Source organism: Hermetia illucens, chromosome 1, assembly GCF_905115235.1.
Source record: "Hermetia illucens chromosome 1, iHerIll2.2.curated.20191125, whole genome shotgun sequence".
NCBI lineage: Eukaryota > Metazoa > Arthropoda > Insecta > Diptera > Stratiomyidae > Hermetia > Hermetia illucens.
The window spans coordinates 143,877,092-143,895,683 of NC_051849.1; the positions used below are offsets into that span (position 1 = coordinate 143,877,092).

The window sequence follows — 18,592 nt, forward strand, 5'->3', positions numbered from 1 at the left end:
AATAGTCACAAAAGTAAGATGAATGAATATTGGCTTCTTTGTAAGATCAGGTAGAAAGGAAAATCACGCCCGTACAATGGTAAAAGTGTCTATGGGCATCGCAGAGCAAATATTGGGGCTGGCGAACTTTTATTTTGCCTTCAATACTCTGTGAAGATAGAAGTTATTCACCTGAACTTTCTACTGCTGTATGTAAACGACATATGGATCTCAGTTTCATGAAAAAGCTGAATTTGGTTCAAGTAACATAACATTTCATTTTAACCAGCTTTTCGCCTCAACAAGAAAGAGAAATTCAAGTGAGCTCATCTAAAAACGCCACTACGTCTTTGTCTCTATTTTTTTCCATAAAGCCATGCATAAGCGCAGTTGCAGCAATTTCGAGAGCTACGCCGAACTGCATTTGAGATATGCTTCCATATATGCATCTTTTCTGACCTATCTTTGCCCATGTGGGATGCACATCTGAATATTAGGCATATGGGACTCCAGTCGGGCTCCATCAAAGGTGAATAGTCTTGCAACCGGTCCGTTTGTATGGTCGATATTGTGTTCACAGGCATGTCATCAACAGATTGCAAAATTATCTTTCGGCTGACTGGATGCCAATTACCGGACTATGAAGCCGGTTACAGATTATAGCGAATCACACAGCGGAACCATTTTACGAGTGCTGCATCTCCTCTTCAGCTGTTGTTTAGATTATGGATAGTTTGTGTAGTTGCTCTTGTTGTTCTTGTTGTTAGCTTAGCCAGCCATCCATAGATTTAATGGCTCCAGAACGAAAGAAAGCGGGAAAATGGAGACAGTCGGTGAAAGGAGAAAAGAAATACTTTAGTAAACTTCATAATGCGTTTGGTAAACACAGGTACAGGAGGAGGTTTGCAAATTGCGCGCGAGAAGAGTTTTACCTGTACCAGAGGTTCAGTTAATGTATCTTGCGGGTGTGTCAAAACCTGAAATACAATTTCAAATTCGTGCACTGTTGCTCAATTAAATTGTTCGTACAAGGAAGTGCTGTAAACTGCCATGGACTATATGAGATTCAGGTATGCCCGTACTTATAAGTTATGAAGTGATTTGCTGTAAAAGAGACTTGAATCGTGACCAAATATTCCAGAGGTTTTCGACCAATATAAGCGAGAAAGAGGTTATCGCATCTACGACAGGAAAATATATTTCATTTCTGCATTTCATTATATGCTTTACGGTCGCTTATTGCTGCCATTATACGTTTTATTTTCACTTTATTGCTTTTCTGGATAGCATTCCGGTTAATTAATTTAATGGCCAATATATTTACAATTTAGCCTCTGAGGTAATAAGGTTGGCAATTAGCGTTAGTATAATCACGAGGATGGTTTTAAATATGCCAAATTGATAATTCTGAATTATGAAATTCCCATAGTAAAAAGGCTAAGCTGCAAAAATGTAAGTGCTGGAGAACCTCAAGGTCGCGGGTATTAAAGTATAATAACAAATCACGGTCGGTGTCTACTCTGACGTCACAGCAAATTTAGATTTTCTTTGCGGTTTCTGGTAGATAAAGTATTGAGAATTTGAATAAATAAACGTTTCCTTTCGCTAGTATATTTATCGTTTTTGATTATAAGTATTAATATTAGTCTCTGAGCGTTCAGCGCTGAAGAGAATGACAACAATTAAAAATAATAAGCAGTGATGGGCATATTTGTCTTCGCAAATACGAATGCCAATATTTTCGCAGAATGATTTTCTATGAATACGAATACGAATATATTCGTTTTCGAAAAAGTGAATATTTTGTATTTACAAAAGCCAATACGAATACAGCTGTCGTCCGAAAGTGAATACAAACTTGACTATGTTGTACGTATGTATGGTCGTCAGACTTAATATCCAATAAGGAAATTAAAAGGCGTTGCAGGTGCAGACAAGACAGTATGTAATATAAACTACAATAGAAAGATATTTTTACGCGTGAAGAATTATCAGACAAATGTCTGCCCCTGACTCTACTGAATGTCCGCCTTTGAGATCAGACAAATATCTGACTCCGTCTCAGACATCAGACAATTTGTATCAGAAAACATCCAGATAGATGTCTGTGTCTCAAGCAAACAGGAGGTTGAGCAAAAGACTCGTACAGTACGTGCATATAAATAATTGCCACTTACGTAATACATATATATAAATATTAGTTTCTAAATGGGGAATAGTCCAGCTCACAGTGAGCACATCAATTTGTGCATATTTGAATTATCCCATTTCGGCTTGCAACCGATACCCTTTGCTTACAAATTACAAATAATCGACCAAATATTCCATTTCGGATTATCTATGTGCGTACCGTGAGGGGTTGCTTTGCAATTCCTACACATATAGGCCGAAATTGCGAATTTAGATGCACACAAATACATATGTTTGTCAGTGTTTAATTAAAAAAGAGGGGTCCGTAGGCCCCGTAAGAGGAAGTAAGTTGCTTTCCAAGTGGTCCGGTCGGTCATCAAATGGATACGGACTCAGGACTCCTTGTATCTTGGTACGTCCTTCCCCATACGGATTAAGTGAGTCGCCCATCGTAACCAACTGGGCCGGATTTTATTTACAACCAGACGCTCATGGCATGGCTCATAGATTTCCTCGTTATATAGGCTCCAGAATCGTCCGTCAGATCTCCGAGGAACACATGGGAAATTCATTGTTTTGTACACTAAGAGCTTTGACCCTATGGTGAGACGTTTCGACCGGAACAGTTTCTGTGAACTGAAATAGGCTCTGTTAGTAGCCAACAGATGTCCGGAAAGCTCAGTGGTTAGAGCACTAGGCTGTCATACGGAAGGTCGCGGTTCAAATCTCACTGGTGGCAGTGGAATTTGCATCGTGATTTGACGTCGGATACCAGTCGACTCAGCTGTGAATGAGTACCTGAGTCAAATCAGGGTAATAATCTCGGGCGAGTGCAATGCTGACCACATTGCCTCCTAGTGTACCGTTACGCTCTAACACACTTCAAGGCCCTGATCTAATATGGATTGTTGCGCCAACGACTATTATAGTAGTCAACAACCGTTGGCGCATTTCATCTCTATAGCTGTTATCGGTTGTGATTTTCGACCTTAAATAGAAGAAATTATTAACGGTTTCAAAGTTGTAGTCTCCTATCTTTATTGTTCTCATTTGATATGTACCGACGGCCTTGAACTCGATGAAAAGATGGTGCAACTGATGGCCATATTCCAACAGTTTTTCCGCTTGCGCAGCAAGAAAATCTGATCTGATTTGCCTGGAGTGAAGCCTGTTTGGTTCAATGATGGTTTTTATATATGGGTAAGAAAATTCCTTTTTGCCAATCGTCAGGCATTGATTCGTTGTCCACACCTTGAACAGAAGTTGATGAACCACCTTGTATAGTTGGTTGCCCCATATTTAACTAGTTCGATTGTAATTTTATCGACTCCTGCCGAGTTACGATTTTTAAACCGATGGATTGCAGGGTCTGTCTCTTACATGCTAGGTGGTAGCAGCATTTGTTCGTCGTCTTCAGTTGGTGGGACCTCTAACTCGCCGATATTTTGGTTGTTGAGCAGTTCGTCCAAATACTCAACCCACCGCTTCAATATGTCCATATGGTTAGAAATCAGATTTCTTTTTAGTCTGGGCAGGATGAGCCTCAAGGTTCAGATGGCTTCATTCTGTTGACTTATTCATGAAACTTGCGCGCCTATAGGTTCTTCCAGGCTTCCTTTTTCTGTCTGTGAGGTCACTTCTCCACTCGATAGAGTGACAGTGCACATTGCTCGGTGTTCAGTATTCTTCCATTCCCTTGCTAGCTAACATTCATCGTCAAACCAGTCGTTTCGATTTTTTTGCAGCAATAATAATGATAACGTTCTGTAGGTTGTTGTGCAGATCATTCGTCGATGCTTCATCTCCAGGACCTCTGTTGACTGCAGTTGTTGCGGCATCCATTTTCCTTTTAAAGGAATTACGGACGGTTTTGTTGTAATTCGAGCTCGGAGCACTGTGCCAAGGGAATAGTGATGCGAATCTATATTGCCCACCTATATTTTACGACATTCATCAACGCTGAGAGTTGGCATCCTTTAATCAACACGTAGTCAATTTGGTTGAAAGTGCTCCTATCGGAAGAGTCCCATGTTTATTGGTGGGCTGCTTTCCGCGCAAATCAGGTAATTCCAGCAACCATTTCATTAGACACTGGTGACTGAATAATCTGCAGTCCATTTTAATTGGTTTTTTCATGTTTACTATGGGAGCTTCTGACTATTCTTGACCTCGAAGAAAAATCTCTATGATCCAATATATGCAATCGGTGAATTATCCCAATGTATCTGAGTGCATTGAACGACGTCATGGAGAGGTTAGTCGCGATCTAACTCAACTCCTAAGTGGACACAGAGGGCATCGCGCATGCCTTTATCGCTTCGAACGTGACGACTCCCCACATTGTCCAATATGCGATATGATTACGAGGGATGGTATGTTGTTTTCTACTGTTCGAGATTCGCCGCCCACAGGGCTTAGGTAGAAATTCTTGCAAGGGTGCAGGCATCACTCCAGAGTATTGTACACGACATGCTAGCCTTTGGCAAATCTTGGAGGACGATGGTAGAACTAATGAAGGCTATCATTTACTTCTGAGTTTTCCAATGTGGGATTCTTTGGATAGAGCTGCATTTTTCGTCGAAATAATCCCCCTGGCCTGACCTGTAAGTCATACTGCCTTGATCTGAACATAGAAATCTTTGCCCTACAGTTCATAAAAGCTGCCAGACGGAATTTCTTTCAACAAGGATCAACAAGAAGCAATTCATGTGTTTATCGTGCAGTGCCTCTGATTTCCAGCCATCGAACCGGTCCTGGCCTCACTTTACCCCACTTATTTCCCAATCAGACTTACAAATGGCCGCATGCAAACGAATCGCCTGTTCCTTATTGCAGCAAGATCCAGGTTCATCCACTACGCGGTAGAATGTGGGCATTGTAATCCATATCCACTACTGGACGTTTTCCAAATTGGTTTTCGCCCACGAAAATATTCCGAATGCAATTGATAGTAAGAGATGCGATTTCAGCAACAGCTTCAGACGTGGCATTAATAGGGATGGCAAGGCTTCCTTCAAATGACCCTTTTGAGCATGGATTCTTTGCAAAATTCCTAGGTATTTGTAGAAGTTTGTCTCGGTTATAGTTTGTATGGGGGTCATCAACGTTATGATCATTGGCTCGGTTAAACCAAATTCCAACGCGATATCACGGCTAAAAATGTCTACTATGTATAACAGACTTCTAAAATGGTCATCAATATGAGTCCACAATATCATGTCATCTAAATATATCATGTGTGTGTGGGCTCTGAGATGTTGATACCCTTAGGAGACCGCAATGATAAGTTGATATGTTTCATTTCAATGACTGTCGTCAAAAACGGTATTAGTTTCGTATCAATGTGATGCAGGCGTAGGACATCGATTTGTCAGGTATGTAGATATTATCAAAGAGCTTGGCTTGTCCTAGAACAACCGCGTCCATAATGAGTTACTCTTTACAACCCCTTGACCTAACTCGGCAGCACTTCAGTTCCTCAAATAAAATGATCCTTCTCGAGTTCTTCGAACTACTTATGATTTTCCGAGCCATGTTAGCCCGGCCTACGATTAAAGGGGTGTCGGTGCCGTGCAAACCATTGCAAGAGGCCGACCTCGTCACCAAATTAGCTTCTTCATTCTTCTTCTTTTGAGATCGACTAACAGTGAGTTTTTATTATTATTTACTTGATTATATAATTTAATTTCCTCTTTATATTTTTTCATTACAATTTACTTTGATTTATGATGGACAGACTGAAGAGCATCGCAACTGTGCGATTTTATTAGCCAAGAAAGGAGCCTCGGACAGGATGGATCTTACAACGACGAACCCGGCAACGATAACGGATTAACGATTTGCGCATTTTCTCATGGAACGTGCGCTCCCTTTACAGACCGAATGCTGCTCACCAGCTAGCCGATACTCTGTCCTAATATAAGGCTGATGTAACAGCGTTGCAAGAGATGCGGTGGACAGGGACCGGTTTTCTGGAGAAGACCCACTACACCATATATTATAGCGGCCATCCAGTAAACCATGTGCTCGGAGTAGGTTTCTTAGTCAGCCAAAAAATGAAATCTGCTGTTATTGGCTTTGAAAATATAAGCGAACGGCTCTGCACTCTGCGTTTGCGAGGCAAATTTAGAAATATAAGCCTGATTAACGTCCACGCCCCTACAAAGGAAACTGCCGAGTCGGAGAAGGATACCTTCTACAAGGCAGATGGGTGGACTCTCGAAGCCTGTCGCAAGTATGATATCAAAATCATACTTGGGGATTTTAACAGCCAAGTAGGGAAGGAGCCCTAATTCAGGCTATACGTTGGACCCCATAGCTTACACGAAAAAACAAATGATAGCGGACTACGGATTATTCAATTAGTAGTATCGCACGAAATGGTTGTTGGAATTAAAAATGATCTTCACAACTACCTGAAGAACGTTATCATTGATACGGCCACAAGGATACTTGACCCCAGCTGCAAAAAAAGTCGGAAGGGCTGGTTTGACGATGAATGTAAGCTAGCTACGGAACGGAACAATGCCGCAGACCGAGTAATGTTGCATTCTCAAAGAACTCAGTTCACAGATGGAAAAAGGAAGCCTGGGAGAACAACAAGTCTGTGAACTAGAAAAGTACAGGGAGCAACCGCACCAGGCGCGGAAGTTCTAGCAACAAGTCAGCAGGATGAAGTCTTATACACCTCGATGCTCATCCTGCCAAGACAAAGAGGGAAATCTGATTTCCGATAGAATGGGCATATTGGAGCGATGGGTACAGTGCTTTGATAAGCTACTGAACAACCAGAACATTGGCGAGTTGGAGGTCCCGCCAACTGAAGACGACGGACAAATACTGCTACCACCAAGTATAGGAGAAATAGTCCGTGCAATTCATCGCCAGGAGCCGACGGAATTACAGCTGAATTAGTTAAATATGAAGGCGACCAGTTACACCAGGTGGTTCATCACCTTATGCTCAAGGTATCGGACAGCGAATCAATGCCTGACCACTGGCCACGAGGCATTATTTGTCTAATACATAAAAAGGGAGATATCACACAGTGCAGCAATTATAGAGGTATCACGTTGCTGAGTATAGCCGGATAGCCTCATACGCCCAGAACATCATTGGTCCATACTAAAGAGGCTTCACCCCAGGCAAATCAGCAACAGATTAGATTTTCTCTCTGCGGTAAGGGATGGAAAAACTGTTGGAATATGGACATCAGTTACACCATCTTTTTATCGACTTTAAAGTTGCTGATGATAGCATATTTTTTTTTTTGGGAGTAGGGTAGGTGAATGCGTTTACGTACAGAGTGTTGGACTCCCGCAACAGCACGCTGGCGGACTACCAACTAAACATCTCTCTGTCATCAGAGAACTAGCCTGGAACCGTTTGACACATCACTTCGGGCTAGCTCTCCCGCTCTCCCGGCTTTGGGAGCCTTCAAGTCAGGGAATTCTTTTCACCAACGGGAGGGGAGGGGAGGAAGGGAGTTGTTGTTAGTTCAGGGAACCCCTTACCGTCCGATCCCTCCGGTCGAGTTCAATTTTCTTCGTAGTAAGAAGAGCCCGAACATAATGCGCAATACGATTCCAGCTGCCAGCGCTCTTCAGCATCTCTCTGACAATGTTGTCTGGAGAGAGCTCCCCTGTGTCTGCGTAAAGCTGCTGGCGGAGGCCGTCCCACCTCTCGCAAGAGAAAAAGGTGTGTTCAGCGTCATCCGCCACTCTATTGCAGAACACACAATCAGGAGATCGCGCCTTCCCAACCCTGTGCAGGTAAGACTGAAAACCTCCATGCCCACTTAGAAGTTGGGTAAGGAAGTAACCAATCTCACCGTGCTTTCTGTTCAACGGATAGTGCTCCTCATAACGCTTGATGTCAGAAATGCCTTCAATTCCGTAAGATGGACAGATATGCTAGGCACACTAGAGAACTCCTTCCACGTGCCAAGCTATCTCTTGCGGATATTGAGGGATTATCTGAAAGACCGCTCCCTGCTCTATGAGACGCTAGAGGGCCAGAGGAGGATGGAAATCACGTCGGGAGTAGCGCAGGGATCCATCCTAGGGCCGGACCTCTGGAACGCCTCCTACGATAGTCTGCTGAGACTCGATATGCCCAAAAAATCGCGCCTGGTCGGTTATGCAGACGACGTTGCGGCACTTGTTGCCGGACGTACTGTTGAACAGGCGCAAAGCAGACTTGGCATATTGATGCGACGGGTAAGCGGATGGATGACTGCTCATGGTTTCAACCTTGCGCTGGAAAAAATCGAAGTAGTCATCCTAACCAGAAGGAGAATCCCGACCTTGGTTTAATGCTCGACTCGAAGATGAGCTTCTTCGAGCAAATCAAAGCGGACCAGGCTGCAGCAGGAGTCGCGGCTTTGAGTCGGCTAATGGCATAGTCAGGGTAAAACTGTACATGGCCATGAGAGAATTCGGTATCCCCACGAAATTGATAAGACTGACGAGGCTGACCCTGACCAATGTGCGAGGACAGATAAGAGCAGCAGGATCACTCTCAAGACCATTCGACATCAATAACGGTCTACAACAAGGGGATGCCCTATCATGCGTCCTCTTTAACCTGGCCCTCGAGAAAGTGATCAGTGATGCTGAGGTAAATGGAAGAGGTACGATCCTCTTTAAGTCCACCTAACTACTGGTTTATGGTGACGATGTCGACATCATGGGAAGAATAAGCCGAGACGTATAAACTGCCTTCATCCAGATCGAGTAGGCGGCGCGAGATCTTGGACTGCACATTTATGAAGGCAACACAAAATATATGGTGGCAACGTCAGCACTGAAACTGGCACTGGTCAAACGGGAAAAATAAAGATAGGAGACTACAACTTTGAGATCGTTGATAATGTCTCCTATTTAGGGTCGAAGATCACAACCGATAACAATCGATGATCAAATCCGCGCACGGCTGTTGGCAGCCAACAGAGCTTATTTCAGCTTTCGAAAACTGTTCCGTTCGAGATGTCTCTCCATAGGATCAAAGCTCTTACTGTACAAAACTATGATCTTGCCAGTCCTCATGTATTCCTCGGAAACTTGGGATCTTAGCAAGAAAAATTGCGAACTCTTGGCCACGTTCGAGAGAAGAATCCTCTGAAGAATTTTTGGTCCCTACATGAGGATGGACGATTCCGTAGCCTACATAACGACGAAATCTAAGAGCGATACCATAACCGTCAGATTGTGGATAAAATCCGACTCAATAGTTTACGGTGAGCGGGTCACTTATTTCGTATGGATGAGGATGATCTAGCCCGGAAAGTCTATAAGGGCAATAGAAAACGAGTCAGATCCTGCCTGAGATGGAGCGATGGCGTAGGTCAGGACGCCACACAGCTTTTAGGGATATCGAATTGGTGGGCTTCGGCGCAAAACCAGGATGTCTGGAGTTCCTTATTAAGGCAGGCCTATACCGGATACCGGTTGTTGTGCCGTTACGGTACTGAAAGGAATTATTAAAATGTTTTTGACTGTAAAATTGCATTTTTTTATCAATTTTGTCAATATTATCACCTGCAGGAGGTGGTTTTCGAGGTTTCCAAATGTGGAAATATTGCAAGACGAGTTAGTTAATGTTTCTGAGTAAAAAACAATCTTTATTCACCACATTCCAATTTAATAAATAATTTAATTTACGATTTTCTAGTTTTTTTTGTAAGGGTGGGTGGTCTTAAACCCCATAAAACAAAAAGCGCCAATTGAACATCTATAACGTTTGAAAGAGAGTGTAACACGAACTTAACCCCAAATTTTCATGTGAATCCATGTTGGCGAAAATATTTCGGAGGTCGCACTGGATTTGCAGCTTCAGTGACAGGACTAGTTATCAAATCACTATTTCGAATCATCGCCCCATGTTGGTTTGACAATGTTGCATTCGATGCAATAATTACATATGCGCGAGCCCAACTCACACGCCGCGTGAACGTTGGTACATCTATGCGTTTTTGCCGACGCCGCGTTTATTATTTGTAAAATAAATGAGGTAAATATTGTAATCTGAAGATACTTTCAGTTGAAATTAGCGAAGGTTATTGTTAGGAACGAACTACGTGGAAATTCAAGTTCCTCATTTTTGCATATCTTATAAATCCATGGAAGAAAATCCATAAATTGCACTGTATGCTTTGCATTGCTTTAAGGAAATGCATTTATCCCCGAGAGTTTGCTTCAATTTACTCCTTTAGAGTCATCATAAAACCATAAAACCAGGTTCATGAATGATAAGTCGGTCACCAATGAATTCCCGGCGTTGGTGACCTACATTTTGAAATATGAAATTCACCCCTCAGTATGGTCTCCTTATGTCTTCATGTGTGTGGCTTAGAGGGTAAATATCCACTTTTTCCTAATGCCAGTGTACATATTCTTGTGCACTCCGAAGTGCAGCTGAATAGGTCTCTCGGTGCACCAACCATGGGAACCATGTCCGACCAGGTGCTCTGCTCAATGTCCGTAGAATCTCTGTTGTATCTGAATATGTTAGAGACGATATCTATGGGAAAGCCGTCTGTGCGCAGAGTTCGTTCGATTGATTGCGTTGATTCGTCCAGCCAGGCTCGCTTGTGGAAGCAGAAAGTACTGGCACCGGCCAAACAGCGGTCTCCTGCGGTTCACTCAGTCAGTCACTAGCAGAGTTCTAGCGTTCCGGTCGGGTATCTTGGACGGCAAGACTTCTTGCGCTGAAGAAAGACTTCGGATTGATACGTTCGCGCATGCTCTGGTTCTCCTCCATGCACATATCTATGAAAGTAGAAATTTTTCAGAGAACTCAATCCAAATAAATTCGGTCGCGCAAACAAGAACGATCTACTGTGGGTGCCATTGGTTTCGTTTTTTACGCGTGAATCTCAGCTGATTATAAATTTAATCAAATACTCCAATTTTGTAATTGTTGTGATAGATTTGCGGGTTTCATTGTGCTATTGAAGATAATAAAATTAAATTTGTTCGCAAGGTTGTGCTCAGTGAGTGCGTCGTGCAAGGAGAAAGATCCAAGAGGGTGCTATCAATGGGAGTTACACTACGTCCAATGTTTTGAGTGTAAGTTATTTACGTATTTTTGTTCTGCGCGGACATTTTCTGTACAATGGTACTAAGTAGAGCAACGTTTTCACACTTGTTGATGGAGTGCATACGAGTACTACACATAAGAGCAAAAAGTATCTTCTTTATACCTGCTCCGTATTGCAGCAATAGAAAAGATTTTCCGATTCTTGGATACGCCAAAGTGTCATTCACCCCCCTATTGAGTTGCCCAGTGGACGTCGTTAGTCAGATGAACTTGTTGTGCTAGGGCTTACACCACGCGGAAAAATAAAGTTAATCCCATAAAAATTACAAAATATCCGGAAAAAACCACGAATGTTTGGTCATGCCTGGATTTGCTTAGCCAAATTGTGCCCTTTATAAAAGTGGTTACTCTGTTTGGTCGAATTTTTTGCTCCAATTTACACACCGTGTTATAGAGGTGACAAATATTGACAAAGTTTTGGGGAAAGGAGGTTAAACTTCAAATTTTCCTGCAATATTTCTAGTCTCCCTTCTCACTGTTATGCATCTAAACAGATACAAATACTTCTAATGTTTCAATGGACTATGAAATATTGTTTTATTATTGGAATGACTCATTAACGAACAAATTTCATTTATTCTGTAAAATATGTGAAGAACAACAGTTTTGGCATTGGAATTGTTTCAAGGCCAGCCAGTATTTGAATTATTTATTTGCGGTCTGATTAAGAACTCTATAAACTCTAGAACTGTGCTGTCGACTGACACTATCAATAATAATTGAGGGCGGACTTGCAGTTTTTGTGAATAGAGTTAATTTCTGGGCCCTATTAATTATGTACATATTATAATAGCGTGTTTTTGTTTACCTCTTACCAGCAGTTGGTTTATTTTTTAGCTACTATGTTTGTAGCAAATTGTTTGCTAAAACCATCTGTTGTGGTTAAATTCTAGTTTAAGTTCATTTATGTCTTGAGGTTTTTACCCTGGAGTGATAAAGAAAATGCCCCTTAAGGAGCCAGGGTCGTTTTGGGATTTCGGTTGGGGTTTCGTCTGAAATAAAACATTATTCGAACTGGTTTTGTGCCCATCTGTTTGTCTATCTGTCTGTCACACGCAATTTTCTCGGAAACGGTTACCTAATCACACGAAGTTTGGTGGAAATGTTGGAATGGTAAACCCCCATGCATGCCATGTTATCCTCCTGGGTTGAATTTAAGAGCGGGGAGAGAGGTGGAGATTTAGGTGTTCCATGTTTTCATCGAAAATAGCTATTTGGGATGTCAAATAAAAGGTATCAATTAGTACTTTTTGAAGCAAGTCTTGGATTTGACATATGGTGTAAGGCAGGAGAGTTCGGGGGCCGGCCTAAGGTATCCAGGCATCCAAAAAAATTCTACGCTAATACAATATATGCTCATGCTACATGGGACAGCTGTCTATTCAAATATTTTTACACAAGAAATGAACAAAAATGTGTATACTTGAAAGGCAAAGTTTCCTGTTCGACCTGTTTTAAGTTACATTTAATTCTATGTAGATTAAATTGTATACAATTGAAATGGATCAGGACTTTTCACAATTGTTTTTCTAAATCGAGCCCTTTTTGTCAAGTAAATTCTCGAAGGGTAGTTTCATCTTGAATCTAAAATCCGGCTCAGAACGCTAACATCCTTTCTACCTATTGTGATTGCAGCATCAGTAATACATTCAGGAAATTAGAAAACAGTGTGAAGGCCGAATAGTAAGAAAGAACAGTTTGTATAAAACCGAATTGTCAGCTAGGTACAAAAAAAAAGAATTTGTCTGATTGAAATTTTATAAAAGGAAAACTGTTTTAATCTTTTAAATAAAAATCTACACCTTCCTTTTTCTAATGGTGTTGGTTCTTGGAGTAGTAGAAGTGGTTCAAACAAATTTTTCGAAATGGCCAAATAAATGTTTGAATGAGTGGGGTCAAGGGGTCACAATAGCAAATTTCTAATAGTGAAAAAATATGATATACACATATACGATTTTATACGGTTTTCCATTAAATAAAATCTTTTTAAATTTGGTTTCCTGTGAAATGAATTTTTCTCCCAAATAGATGCTTCGATCGTTACGAAATTCGATGAATATATGGGCATTGTGAAATCCCATGCATTTAGTGACGGCACAATTTTGTGTTTAAGTGGAACTTCCTAGGTATGAAGGGAGGGGGAGGGATAATTTTTTACCAAATTTGACTGCCGGACGCAGTTTCGATATCGATAGCAACACAGGGGAGTAAGGGGTTAAAAAGCGTTAATTTGGAAATTATCCAGGATTCATTTTCAGAAATTGCGGAGGCGGAGAATTAACAAAAGATAGCGATTTTGGCCATATATCTTGTAAAACATACACCTGAAAATATACCCAATTCCGATATTTGCTTACGTAAACTTAATATGAATGTGTGAGTTTAGAACTAGTAATGAATGGAGTTAATCTTTCCTTGCAAATTAATTAAATTTAATTGTTCAGATTTAGTGTTTCTTGTTAATTCCTTGGTGGAATATAGGGCACCCACCCGGTGTGAATTTATTACAAATTCTGGAAGCTGCTTTTAACAATAGAGCTGATATCGTCATACCGCTTTTCTTCCTAGTCTCATTCTGAGTTGTTTGGTAATAGGGCCTGCGCTTGCGAATTGGTAGGCTCCAATTTCGGTGTTTATCTGGTCAAAATTTGTATAATCTGACTTCATTTCGAGGCTTGCTTGGCTTGTGGGATGGAAGTTTAGAAGAAATTTCTCTTTTCTTTTGTTCTTAATTTTGATAAAGTTTCTGTGTGTGATTGTGTCGTAATTCTTTCTGCCCTTTCAAGGATCGAATTTTTGACAACGATATATATAAAAGGCGTTTTTGCATTGCATCGATACTCCAGTCTCGATTAGGACCGCTTCCAAAATATCGAGTAGTACAACTTGGAAAGCCTAACTCGACCTCAAGTGTCAATGATAATCGAAACAACAACAATTAGTCCAACATCGAGTCTATACAGAAGTACAAATAAGAACTGGTGAGGCTACTTGAAAAAAGTCCAGATAGGAACTGCATTTTAATTACCTCAGAACGGATGTACTACTGCCGTAAAGTGACCGACCGTGTCAACTTTGGTTTAACCAGAAATATTGAAAAAAACCAATTAAAGGGTCCAACATGATTTCAAGTGCGCTTATTGTATGGTGTATTATTTTGTTGGCTATATTGAAGTAGTATAGATGAAGTGAAAGCCTAGACTGCAGTAGTGTGAGATTGAGACTCTAGAGAGTGCGAGAGAGTATGAGATTGAGACTATTTCCGTAACTAAAATTTGATCAAACGTCGTTCTTCGGGGCATTCTCATATCTTTAGCCAATTCCTACTGAGTTTATTAAACTGACAATAAATATATGAAATATACATCTTGATTATCGGAAGTTCCTTTCTCACGCTTAGAGACGGATTGAAATTAAGCCTCGATTTCGACTTTGACAAGTTTGTATATTTCTTCAACGAAATGTTAGCATCAACTGTCCTGCACTCCCGATATGTAATTTCTGCTTGAAGCAGTAGAGAGCTACCCTACTGGCATCAGTGTGATTTGAACCGCGAACTGTTACTGCAAATACTTAATGCTTTGTCCTACAAGCCATTCGGACTTATGAGTATGTCAAAGTAAAATGGAATTTAAGTTGCTAGTTTTTGAAAAAGTAATATCAAAGAATCCAAAAGTTAATGATTTCAAGTGCCTTTAATGAACGGTGTATTTGTTTAACTGGATATAGTTGGAGTGAAAGTCCAAGTTGCCGCAGTGTGGCACTCAAACTTATTAAAATAATCCCCGATCTCCAAGCTTATTCCTGCAACATGCCAATGTCTGTCGTCAGTTTTTGGACGAGATCTAGTTCTTTGAACTTGTTTCGTATCATCACTACCATGAGGGTCTATTCAATTTTCCTCTGGTTTCAGCACCCTGTTGATTACATTGCGTAACGTATGGTAGGTAGGTATTAGTGGGCGCTCCGAGGAGCCCAATTAGCGCTGTTGTGCGCCGTTTTGATGCCACAAACTCCCTAAGACGGTGACTGCCGTTATGGGAGCAGGGAGGCACAATCAAGTCGGTTCGGATCTTCAGAGCCAATCCGTAGCCTTCACGAAGCAAAGCAGCTCTCCCAACCTGCAGTTAGAAATCTCTCGGAAGTTCCCAAAGAATGGTTTACCCAGTGTCCAGAACCTAACTCTGGCTAGAGCTGGGCAACCGCAGAGAAAGTGCATGAGGGTTTCCCTTCCTTCTCCGGAGCTTCGGCAATGCGAATTGTAAGGTATGCCGAGCCTGGCGGCCAGTGCCTCTTATAGACCGCCGTAATCTTGAATGAATAGGCGTTCTCGTGATCAGACTATGTTATAAGCGGGCCAAATTCTCCGTGAGTTGACATAGCTCCTAAGCCTTCGCCATCTAAGGCCCGCGCCTGCTAGGTAGTGCGAATAGACTCGGCCCCCGACAGCCGCCAGAGAAACACCGACTGTATTCACCGAAGGGCTGCTAAGAATAGAGCGTCACTTGACCAATCCGTCAGCCCGCTAATTCGCCTCTATGTTCCTATGCCCGAATCCAGAGGGGATGATCTTTAACGTGCCGCCCAGGCGGTTCAGCGCGTCTCTGCACTGCCTCACCAGCTTGGAAGATGTCGCTGAGTACAAGGCCTTGATGGCCGTTTGGCTGTCGGTCAGAATGGCTATGTTTCGCTTGGGGTTCGAATCTCGCTCCAGCCATCGACAGACTTCCAATATCGCCAGGACTTCAGCTTGGAATACACTGGTCGAATGTTTTTAACCCAATCGAATTATATGTATACGACTCGTGTCCTCGGGTATGTTGGTATGTATGCTCATGACATTTACGAGACGTATCCAATCCAACGATGTAAATACTTTCTAGCAGTCACTATGTTCTCAAATAAATTCTATCAGAGAGCAATTTAGTCTCTACGCTTCTCTTACTGACATTTCATTAGGCGCTATCACTATGGTGCGCAGCAACTTTTTCAGAATTATCTTACCCCTGCTGCAATCTAAGTGCTGTGTTGTATTCACCCTTCTCCAATTCATTGCATTCATCAATGCACCTACTGCCGCTCCTGGCATATGTAACATGAATTGTGCTATTCAGTTCAAGCGTGGTCTGCGACTGCCCTTCGATTCCGTAATGTAAGGTTCCATCTAAGAACAGGATGGACCATTGAAATTTAGCTTGGTTTTGATCATAATCGGCATTCAATGATCAATTTTGATTCAATTTGTGTGAAACAAAACCTTATTAGAACCGATTCATTGTCTCAATCCATTTGCCTTTCTGTCACACCTGATTTATTCGGAAAGGGTTGACGCTATTTTAACGAAATTCGGTGCGGGCGTGTTGCCTGCGAATCCCCTTACATCCAGCAGGCGGCACCATTTTCTGTTGATTTGAAGGGCGAAGAGGGGGTGTAACTTTTTTTTCACAGAATATGGTCATATGGGTTATCAAATAAATAGACTCGATTAGTACATTTTGAATCTGATTTTATATGTGATAACGGGAGGAACATTGGTGAGATAAAAGTAAAGATATAAGTAATAATATAATTATAAGTAATGATATTATACATAATTATGGAAAGTTCGAAGGAAATACTGCTATTATTAACAAAGTTATAGAAGGATGTGTTTGATAACCATATAAAGTGAACTCATATGAACGGCAGAGTTCGATATATCAGAGAATATTTTGAATTCTTAGCTAAGTACGAATGGAAAAGCGTGCACAGATATTTCTCATTAAAAATAAACACAAAATGTTTATTTCCATATCGTTCACCATCCGCTATTCCGACTTTAAGGTTAAGGTTTAAGGTTAATAGACAACGAGAATGAATCTAATCGGCTACTATGCCCGCGTTTTCGACCCGTCAAGTTAAGTCAATCTCTTATCTAATGTAAAAATGGATGCCTATTTAAGAAAGTAGTAATTGCCATCCTGCGTTTGATAGCTCAAGTGAATCAATTCAACGGAAGTCAGCAATTACCTGAATCTGCGGTAATTAGCAGGTAATCAGGTTGATAGTTTAAACGATTTTTAAAAGTAATTTAAGTAATTAGCGAATAAGTATAAAAAAAACCTTATAATCACAATTGTTTTTAGTAGCTTTACGGGTGAGTGGCTGCTCAAAATATATATTTACTTTTATAACTAAAACTTGTAGTTTGGAAGAAGCTACCCCTTGTCTAACAATTTTAGACTAGACTACAAGTAGCAGAAAAAATCTAATCCCTTTTTTGAGTGCTCAACCTCCATAATCAAACAACACTTTCTTAGTGAATAAAATAAGGTCAAATTTCTCTTATATGTGTCAAAATATATATGTACTTGTTTAGCAGGTCAATCGCAAGCGGATATATATACATGCTGCATGTACAGGTGTAATTAGTGCTTTAAATTCCTGATTAAGACCGCCTATATAGAGGTAGAGATTGTTCGTTGCTAAGTGTGGAACTATCATTCATTCTATATTGGATTTGTTAGTTGCACTATGTTTTAAAATTCGTGGAAAATTTGACCAAATAAACACATGGAGCTGATATGGTAGAGTACTCAAACACATTCTCACGCACCATATGAGAACACTGTGCCGTTTTTTAATGGCCAAAGTTTCCATATCAGGAATGCTAAGTTCGGGTTAATTAGAATCAGCAGAATACGTAAATTAGAGCGAACAATTGGACTGTCTGCATATTTTACGTTAAATTTGAATTCAGTTTTCACTGCTTCCCTTCGATTTAAACGGGGAATAATAAGGAAAAGCAGAAGTACGAATTTCGTGTTTACGATTTGATTTCCAGTATAGTGTCTTGAAAAGTCAATAATAGATGCGGGAAGACCTTTTTCCATATTACGTAACCGTATTCTAACTTCCATCAAATGAACCGTCCGTTATTTAAATCATCCTCGATTTGTGGAAGAAGACATACAGTCGCAATTTTAGCTCATTTTTGAAAATAGTAATGATGGGAGCCCGAAGCTCAAGATGCGAGATCTGGGAACCTATCAATTGAATGATGGTATGACTAGACCGAAAAGAACTGAAGTCGGTTAAAAGTGACCGGCATAATATCGAAGCAGGCTTAGGTATTGCAAGGCAAATGTCAGTGAAGTATAGGTGAATTAGTTTGCTTCTTTCAGGGGTACAAATTAAGTTAGCTACTTACTCATCATCATCAACTGCCTTAATAAGGAGCTCCAGACATCCCGGTTTTGCGCCGAGGTCCAACAATTCGATATCCCTAAAAGCTACCTGGCGTCCTGACCTACGCCATCGCTCCATCTTAGGCCTTATAGACTTTCCGGGTGGGATCATCCTCATCCATACGGATTAAGTGACCCGCCCACCGTAACCTATTGAG

The 18,592-nt window shown here is 41.1% G+C and overlaps 1 protein-coding gene across 1 annotated transcript in view; it reads left to right on the forward strand.

Moving 5' to 3' along the window:
* Nucleotides 1-10,672: 10,672 nt before the first annotated feature.
* LOC119655429 (ATP-binding cassette sub-family G member 1) overlaps nt 10,673-18,592 on the forward strand; it is a 133,061-nt gene continuing 125,141 nt past the window's right edge. The window contains exon 1 of the mRNA XM_038061337.1: nt 10,673-11,177. The gene's annotated coding sequence lies outside the window, so the exon portion shown is untranslated. The remainder of the gene's footprint in view (nt 11,178-18,592) is intronic.